Source organism: Chiloscyllium plagiosum, unplaced genomic scaffold, assembly GCF_037043375.1.
Source record: "Chiloscyllium plagiosum isolate Xiang-an unplaced genomic scaffold, Cpla_swu_hap1 HiC_scaffold_24, whole genome shotgun sequence".
NCBI classification, from domain to species: domain Eukaryota; kingdom Metazoa; phylum Chordata; class Chondrichthyes; order Orectolobiformes; family Hemiscylliidae; genus Chiloscyllium; species Chiloscyllium plagiosum.
The window spans coordinates 23,960,402-23,970,134 of record NW_028270162.1 but is presented as its reverse complement, the minus strand read 5'-3'; the positions used below and the strand labels follow the sequence as shown (position 1 = coordinate 23,970,134).

Sequence of the window (9,733 nt, the reverse complement as noted above, 5' to 3'; positions counted from 1 at the left end):
CATTAAAAGCTATGAATTGGCTTTAGACAGTTGCAAATAGTCCACTTGATTTCAAATAATCAAGTCATTGTGTACCTTTGCAGGAATGTTATATTTGTAAGATAAAGATGCAATGAACAATGAATTAGCTGAAAGCTCATCAAAATCAATTACTTTTTAAAAGATTTTGACACCTTTTAAATTAATTCAATGATTTCTACTTTTAGGACAATAACATAGGCCTACTTTCCTTATATATTTATATATATAGCTGATATAACCAGAAATATAACTGATTGGAAGTGACTGCTTAGATCAGACTGACAGCCATTTTAGTCTGATGAAGGAGCAAACACAAATTTGTATTGTGACTGACTTGCCCCACAGGCTCTGCAGGTTTTGTTGCACAAATTTTAATTCCAATTCTTTTTAATTGTAGCCCTTATCCAGACTGTTATTTTATCTCAATAATCTAACAGGCAGATTATTCATCCTAATTGTGTTTAAACACCTGCTGTAATGTTGTTGGTGATGCTTCACAAATTTGCCTTCATTCTTCCTTTCCCAGGACATATGGGGTTAAGAAGCAGATTCACCGATAGAAAAATAAACCAGCCTATTTGCATTCACAAGAATGCAGAATACAGAGGTTGTGTCTGTTCAGATATCTGAAAGAAAGTCCGCCCATTCAATTCAAAGATGAACAGCTTGCGTGTTTAGTTTGATTGGCAGTTTCCATCGAGTTTTAAAGGCAGATGATAGAATCCATTTTGAACTGATCATTTTTTCCTCCTGAAATATATTTATCAACCCAGCCTGTAGGAATTAGGGAGCCATTCTGAAGCAGTCAGTGAAAAAAGTGATAGCCCAGAACTATGGATAGTCAGCAATAAACCACTTAGTAAAGGATAATACTGGGGGATCTGATGTCTAGTTCAGTTCAAATTACAACAAAAACCATGTTGTTAATTTTTCTATCAGCCAAAAGGGGAACTGAAAATCTAGTCCTTACATTATGAAAAAAATTTACATTGCTTCACCTGAAATTCGTGAGTTCAAAACAAATCACGGCAAGCTGCAATATTCACCTTGATAATCTGTTACCACAAAATTATATCATGACACCTGCCCAATTTTTGGAAAAGTCAAACTATTTCAGTAACAGACTATGGGATCTGATGTTCGCTTATATTGTGTTGTCACATTTATTCACTGATCAGATAAAAGTGATGTCAAAAAGCCAAATCATGAAAGTTGTACAAACTCAGTACGCTAAAGTTCAGAGATTTACACACTGAATGACCCTTACCCTGTTGATTAAACAGCAAGTCCAAACAATCACCTAGTGAGTAACCCTATGCTGTTAAATAAACAATAAACCTATATCATTTCAATAAGTGATCCATATGTTGCTGAGTAACAGAAACTTTGTACAATCACACGATATTGAAGGAGGAAAAAGGTGCCAGAAATCAGCAATAAATTGTAGGCTACATTTTTGTGATAACTCTCACTTTATTTCAGGATTCCCTTTTTCCACTTATTGAATATTTTTTTCCATGGAACTACTGAAGGGTTACAGACCACCTGAAAAACAGAACAGTAAAATGATTTGTACTTCAATGTTAAAACACATTAGGAGCATAGATGAGTCATGTGCAGTGTGCTGGAACTGGATATCTGAACAGTGTTATCTACAGATCACGATATACCTCACCAAACTGGTACCCGTGTAAACACGTATATTTTATGTAATTGCCACACAGATAAGAACATAGAATGCTTCAGCAATGAAATCATTCATCCTTCCACTGAAGCATTTAGTAAGTAACTTGATATCTCTCTAGTCATCCTTACTAGCAGTTCAGTTCATGTTAAGGGGTACGTGTGACATGGCAAAACTATTTCCGTTACATCTACCTCTCAGCTCTGATCCACACTCAGGAATTGTCTTACCTCTTCTCTCACAAAGGTCATGAGGTGTCCCTGAGGTAAATACTCCACATTTAATAGCTGTATAGTATTATATCCAAGTCATCATTCTTTGTGGGGGAGTTTAGAAGTCAGATATTGTGTGGTTATTCATCTGTAGCAGTCTTCACAGGTCAATCACCTCCTATCCTCACTTATTGTCCAGTAGAGGCCACAGGATGCTGATGGGGAATGGGCAATTGGACAAATTTCCAACAACCTTCTCCTTCTTTAAATGCCATCCTCCCGCAACTATACCCTCACAACCTTTTATTGGCATAGGACTGACAAGACAACTTGTACCCACATTACATAAGGCTGAAATCAATTAATTTAGCAAAATCTGACAATCAAACTTTCATATTCTAACTACATGGTCTTTTCGAGCTACCTTAAGCAGATGAATACTGGAGAAACCACACATGCACAATGTTTTCCGCTAGGAAACAACCCTGACTAACATATTTTAAAACATGTCAATACATTTTCTGGAAGCAGAAACCTTCTCTGAGAACGGGAAGCTCCACAGTTAACTCAAGCAGCTCCATTCTTACCTCGTTAAAAATCACACAACACCAGGTTATAGTCCAACAGGTTTAATTGGAAGCACACTAGCTTTCGGAGCGACGTTCCTTCATCAGGTAACTTTGTACACCCCAGTCCAACAACAGCATCTCCAAATCATTCTTACCTCAGCTCACATCAAGAGTTATTACAGAAAGCAACCTCACTGCCTAATCTACTGCCTCATGATCCTGTCTTACACAGCTAGGAACTCGGAGTCTTCTGAATTAAAACCTGATTGTCAGTTTTCCACATGTTTAGTGCAAAACCGAATTCCCTCCAACTTGTGAAGCCACAAAGGAAATAGATTCCATTAATTCACTAGTGAGCCAGCAGGGGGCATCCCTGTCATGTAGAGATAAAGTGCTCAGATAATTCCATAGCTCAATATTAAGATCTTATTTTTTCCCTTATTTAGGGTCCCTTTTACTGGCCCCTGGATTGGGTTTACTTAACTGTGTGGTTTGACATTGTGTGCGCATTTTGATACCTGTGGAGATGTGGGGCCAACCTGACATCTCCTCACTTGGTGAGCTCCTGATCTCAGTTGTAGAAGGTACAGAAGGTAAATATTGACAGAGCTGTGAGGCATCTTCTACAGGCCAGTTCCAGGAGTGGTAACAGGTGGCATGCTTGAGTTGCCATCCTGAAGAAACAAGGAAGTGGAATTTGGAACAAGAAACTTTGAAGAGGGATCTCCATTCTTTCAGCATGATGGAGATCAGCTCCATGGCACAACTGACTCCTTGGCAAAAAATATGCTCTCTTCCACTTTTTCTTTTGAGGGAAGGAAAGCTCTATCCTATGCCCCCCGCAACCCAGTGCACCTCAACATCCAGCAATCATGTGTCCCAGCTATATTCCATCTGTCAATTGTCTAACTTCTGGTGAATGTTACCAACTGCCATCGACTGTGGTCACTGTCAAGTGATACTCAAAGCCAGAAATTCTACCTTATTCTATTTGAGGAGCCTGATCTAATTTGACAGGATTTAAATAAGAGGAAAAACACAGCTGACAAGACTCACAAACTTATTCAGAAATACAGAACAGGGCATAATGTAAAAATACTTCTGGTCTGTGATGGAATCAATCACCCTGAGGGTGAGATGCAAGTTTAATGATGCTTACAGGTCCTGACAAATTGCAATTGCCTTCTTCCTTCATATCCAACAAGTTTGTCATCGTTTTGGATGGTAGCACATAGGTGTGTCATGCACCAGAGCCAGTCACCTCATCTGTCAGTATAAATCCATCAGAGATACACCTGCCACGCATGTCATGAAACACACATTTCTGGTGTAATGCTAAGTGCAAGAAAATATCGACATCCTTCCCTAACCTGTACTGAATTACCTGATCTCACCTTAGATGCTGAACACAATAATTGGTTTACCTCTTTTCTGGGGGGGGGACTTGTTAATCTACAAGGGACCTAACTCCTGTTTCTGATCCAGTCACTATCCCCATCTTGCCCCTTTCAAATCAAGCACTCACACCAATCATTGTCCATACCTACAAATGAAAATGTCAAATGAAGAAGAAAGAAGAAAAACGAAAGTAAGTAGGTCAAAGGGTCAAACGCCTGCTAAACAAACTTCATTCCTGGGCATTCACAGCCAATGAATGTATTAAACTATGTTAGTTTTCCAGCCCATTTGAAGGAAGACTTTGACCTGCTACCATTATGCCACTTTGGGGAATCCTGGCTGCAATCTTCAATATATTGTTACTCCAAATACTGATGTCAATCTGTGTGCAAGTTAAAGAGTATCCTTCCAATTTTACATCATGCTCAAACATCACTCTTTGAACTTGTCGAGTCTGACACCTTGTAATAGTCATAATTTCAATGGCCTTGATAACAGTGGCCTACATAACATACATACTCCTCTTTAATCTCTATGCAAATAGTGTCCATGAAACCTCTATTTGATATTTTTAAATTGCAATCATAACATTTAAAGTTTGCCAACCGGATGATAATTTTCTGCATAGTCAACATGTAGGGTGCCAGATTAATCAGCACCAATAAGTCAATAACTCAACTCATGTGGACTGGCATTGGGAGTAATCCAACCATCCCATTTCTTCCCCTTATCTCCACTATGGGAAAATGCATGTTCACATTGACATTGTGCAACTCTGAATGGCCAGTATAAACTCGAATTGGAGGAAACAAATTGGGGCAGCAGTTCTCATAAAAAGCTCACGAATATGCAAAGCAGTTAAATCTTGGAATCATTCAACTTTTATCAAATTGAAATTTGAAGGCTGAGTCAGAAGAAAGGGCACAACTGCATTTAACTCTTACACTGTTGGATCCTTTCAAACTGCTAGAAGTGATAATGGACCTGGAAAGAGTGCAGGAAATGGACAGGATGGGACCTCATGCATCATTTTTGCCAGTCTGCTTCTATTTACAGTGCAATACTAGGAAGGGAAGTGCCAACACTGTGCTGTCTGTGCTGATAATAACCATGTAATCACACAGTTTGATTATATGAAATATGAAAGTTTATCAAACTTCCTGACTCGTTAACACACTCACCCATATAATATTTATCTGCTTGCATCAACATTTTTTTTTAATAGTTGGCCGAGAAAATTAGATTTCCTTTCTCTCATTTTACTGTATGAATCCATCTGCAATGTGTTTCTGATGCATCAGGCTTGATGCCTTTGGAACTTTCAATTGTATTTGTAGAGGTATGGCATAACCTATAGAATAATCCATTGTAAGAATTTTTAAAATTTTTTTGAAGAATGGAAGGGATGCAATACTTTTCAAGCTCCGCATGAAAAATATTTCTAATTCCAAGGTAATGCTCTCATCTGCTCTGGGAAGCATCGTAATAGGTAACAATGATAAAATACAATTAACTGGTATTACTACGCTGATTTATTTTCAGAAGTCACATGACACCAGGTTATGGTCCAACAGGTTTAGTTGAAATCACAAGCGTTCTGACAAAGTCACTATATTCCGAAAGCTTGTGATTTTAAATAAACCTGTTGGACCACAATCTGCTGCCATGGGACTTCTGACTTTGTACACCCCAATCCAACAGCAGCACCTGTTCATAAGGAAACTTCCCTAGATAGATTCCTGGGGATTTGTTTGCAACATGATGCAATTAGATCATTTTAAGATTGTCTATCAGAAGAGACAATCTTAAGGTGTTGATCTTGAATTCTCCCCTTCTAAAAGCTATTATAGGTCAATTGATCATTCTAATCTGAGACTGATAGATCATAGTTAGGCATGGCTATTAAGGGTCACAGAACCAAGGGAGTTTGATGGACTGACGATCACAGTGACCTAATTAAATGTCAAAATTGCTTCGAGTTGTTGAATGGCCCAACCTTTCTCCTATGTTGCTTCCTCTCTGGTAACCCCTGATAAAATGCTAAGTCATTATTTGAGCCATCAAACGATTTCCTTTTTTCCATAGATCATTCTGCCCAATCAAACTCCAAATGGAAATTTCCTTTAGACAAAGGAATCTCAAGGAAATGATCCTCGCATTCCAATTGCTTAATACGGCTGTGGTCCACTCCTCCCCTCCCTAACATTATTCCCCAACATCACAGAAGCAATTATGTTTCATGGAGTTGGTAATCATCTTAGTCACCAATCTGATGTCAAATCAAGGCACCTATCTTTGCTTGAAAGAATGATTTGGCTCAAGTTTAGCTGTTTTGATGAAGATGGAATGTCTCTTCTGATCTCTGGTCTCACCTGTAGCTTGTACCTTTGATTATTGTGACTTCTGTTTGCATGACGACAATTTGAATTGCATTTAATTTTAATGTTTATGTTGACATCATCTGCAGCTTTCCACGTTTCTCCAATGAAAGTAAATTAAACTCTGTGACACTGTCCTTATGGTGAGTTATGAATTTTTAGTGCCTTTGGCAGCAAAACTATTCAAAGCACCCACCACACCCCCAAAACACCCCCAAATCCATTAAAATTCAAACATGCAGAATAATGCATGCAGAAAGGGACAATATTGTATTAATACTAAAGCAAATCTAATTACAATATGGTATGCATAAATTAAACTACACTTCTGGTGATATGCAGCTTTCTGCAGTACAGTGACCTGGGCAGAGGACATATTTCTGGCTGAATCACCAGGGCATAATACCTCCTGACTTATGTGTGAATTATCCTTGACTAATTGTTGAATGATCTGTAAGAAAATCAACAGTCCCACAATTTGGTTTTGTCTATATATTCTTAATTCCTGGGATGCAGATTTGATTGTTTCTGGTACACAGTTGGTTTAGCCATCCATCCATCATCAGATGTGACTCGACCTCATCAATATTTGTCAGGCCTCACTCTTCCCACAAAAACGTTTACTATTCCAACCAAGCCCTGGAGAACAAAGATAAAGTTGGCTGCTTTTCTCCATTTCCAACTACCTCCTGAAATCCTTTATCAATCTCCCTCATCTCTCACAAATGATTAGCTCTGTGTAACTTAGATTGAAACCATCTGTACTCTAACCTCTGCACTTCAACCCTACTGGATCAACAGTCTCCAACAATCATAATCCCTCCTCCATTTTGGACTTTTCATGCTGTATCCAATTTTTAGAGGTTGCCTTTTCTTTAGACTTGATCCTACGCTTCTCTTTAGCTTCCTTACCATTTTGTCCATGTACATTTCTTCCATAAAGCCCAGCTCCTATTCCTTCAATCAGGTTACCTTTAAATAAAGCCACTGAATGAGGAGATAATGGCATAATGGTAATAGCACTGACCTAGTAATCCCAAGGTCTAAGCTAATTCCTGGTTTCAAATCTCACTGACACCACAATAGCTGGTGGGATTGCAATTTAGTGAATGAATTGGAAATGAAAAGCTAATTCAAATAATAATTACCATTTGCAACTGTCACGACTTGATCTTGTTTATGACTGTCCATTAGATAAATCTGGTCTATGTGTAACTCAAATAATGTGGTTGGCTCTGACATAGCAAGCCACTCAGTTACACTAAACTACAGAAAAGTTTAGCAATTTGGGTTCTCGCAAATTGCAACAGTTCAAGAACATAACTCACCATCTCATTCTCATGGACAGTTAAAGATGGGCAACAAATGATTGCCAAGCCAGTGAAGTCCACAGCCCATGAAAAAAAATTTAAAAAGCTTCCATGATTGTACAAATGTTGCATTCCTTAGTGCCTATACTTCCATTCTAAACTCACCAGGATTACCTCGTCCTGAAAATCTTAAATCCCTGCCTTTTATTTTGGTCATCTGCAAGCCCTGCTCATCTTCAAGATTATTGAACATGCCCAAATTCCCAACTCAACACTTATCTTCCTCACAGCATTGTGGTTGGATTTATTCAATCAGGTTTCCACTTCCGACAGCACCAGAATACTCTCAGCTATTGTTAGAAACAATCCTTGATTCGATTTGATTTATTTATTGTCACAAAATACAGCTGTATAGTGTCACCACTCTCTGGTACCATCTTAAAACTCAGAAAAATAAACCAAACCATGGAAGATAAAAGTAGAAAAATAAAGAAATAAAGCAGAAGCATTCAGCAGTATAGTCCTTCTTGTTAAATGCTCCACCATGGGGCAAGGGCCTGGTGGCAAGGCCCAAGACCCCTCACTGCATTGCTGTGCTGCTGCTACAATGTCATCCCAATTCCAACCACGCCCTCACCACTGAAGGTCCTCACAGAACTTCACCAATGCAGGCACCACTGATGCTACCAGGTACCACACCAGTTCAAACTTGATTCCTCCAACTCGATGCCTCTGGTCCACCTTGCGATGGAGCAAGTGAGAACAAATAGTCCGACAACACAGAAACATTGGGTTGATCAAGAGAAATTCAGAGTTGGATCTTGCCAGCACAATATCCATGATCTGACTCCAAGATGTATTTTAACTTTCAGCACATGAATGGTTTCTAGTAAGTTAATTTCCCCACTCCCTCAACCAGCAATTTCCCCCTTGCACCCCACCCCCACCTCTTTGTTCATGAAGAATTGATTATCCAGTGAAATTATTGGTGCAAAGCTGCCTTCTGGAGATAATTGGCTCTAACCAAAGAACTTTCTCCTTCAAAGTGTTGTCAATGAGCAACTAATTCTAGAAGTCTTGGTCTAGCCCCCCATATTGGATCTTGATCTGCAACTGATGAATAATTGAAGGTAATTGTTCCAAACTTCCTGCAGAATCACATTTCAAATTAATTGAAAAACATGTTGAAACTCTCACGAAGCCCTCAGCATGTAAAGAAAGAATGAGAGAAACATTACCTGAAGCATCTGTCACAAGCAATTTCATCTGTTAACTCCTGGACGAATTCTGAATCATTGTTTCCTGAGGATAAGTGCTTTCTCACCAGAGACAACACCTGCAGAATGTACAGGTGAGTCAGGACTGATGCACATCAGGTGATGAGGGCTGAAGCAGGCAGATAACATAACCTCTTAACTGCTGGCAATAAATTCATTCATTGACTAAAAGTACAAAATGTATCAGGGATCTTTGATTGAGATTATGCCCATCTTTCATTTAAACAATGTCTTGGCTTCAATAATTGGAGTAGATCCACTGACTGTCATCTTTTGTGTTACAAAGTGTGCTGTGCCGTGGTCTACTGATGATCTAAATGCCTATTGCTTGCTAAAAATAGAATTGCCAGTTAAATGAAGTATCTTCAAATTAAAAGCATACCATATTACACAGCTGTAGCATTACAGAATCTACCGACCAAAGAATAATTAACACTTCACAATGATGCAACTAATTTTGATTTCATCCTTTCTCTTGATTGGGATCTTTTTGCATCTCACAATGTTGTTGACTCAAGAATGAGAAAAAAATGTGCAAAATATTTCAACATAATGGACAGTTTTCATGCTTTAATTTTTATGTAACTTCTATCTATCTGTTGACAGTAACCATCGGGTTTCAATGGTTTTAACTCTATATTTTTCCTCTATTGATCATTGTTCTTTCCTAAAACAGACCATTCATGGTAATATATTTTATGACTTCTACAATTCAGCTTTGGGTGATAAGGAGCTAGTTATAGTCACCAAGTCCCATTGGTTTCAACTCACCTGGGGCTCCCCAGTCAATTCAGCCTGCAGTTGGCAATGAGATAGCTGGGAGGATGAAGGTCAGCATTTTATCCAGATTACAAAATGGAGAATGAATGGAAGTGTAGCAAATG

General features: G+C 38.6%; 1 long non-coding RNA gene across 1 annotated transcript; it reads right to left on the bottom strand.

The window, feature by feature from the left end:
• Positions 1-1,482: 1,482 nt before the first annotated feature.
• On the bottom strand, positions 1,483-8,928 carry LOC122562459 (uncharacterized). Its single transcript, XR_006315310.2, has 3 exons — positions 8,811-8,928; positions 3,005-3,160; positions 1,483-1,566 (listed from the first exon to the last, which is right to left on the bottom strand). It is a non-coding gene; the product is annotated as an uncharacterized LOC122562459 (long non-coding RNA).
• Positions 8,929-9,733: the final 805 nt, after the last annotated feature.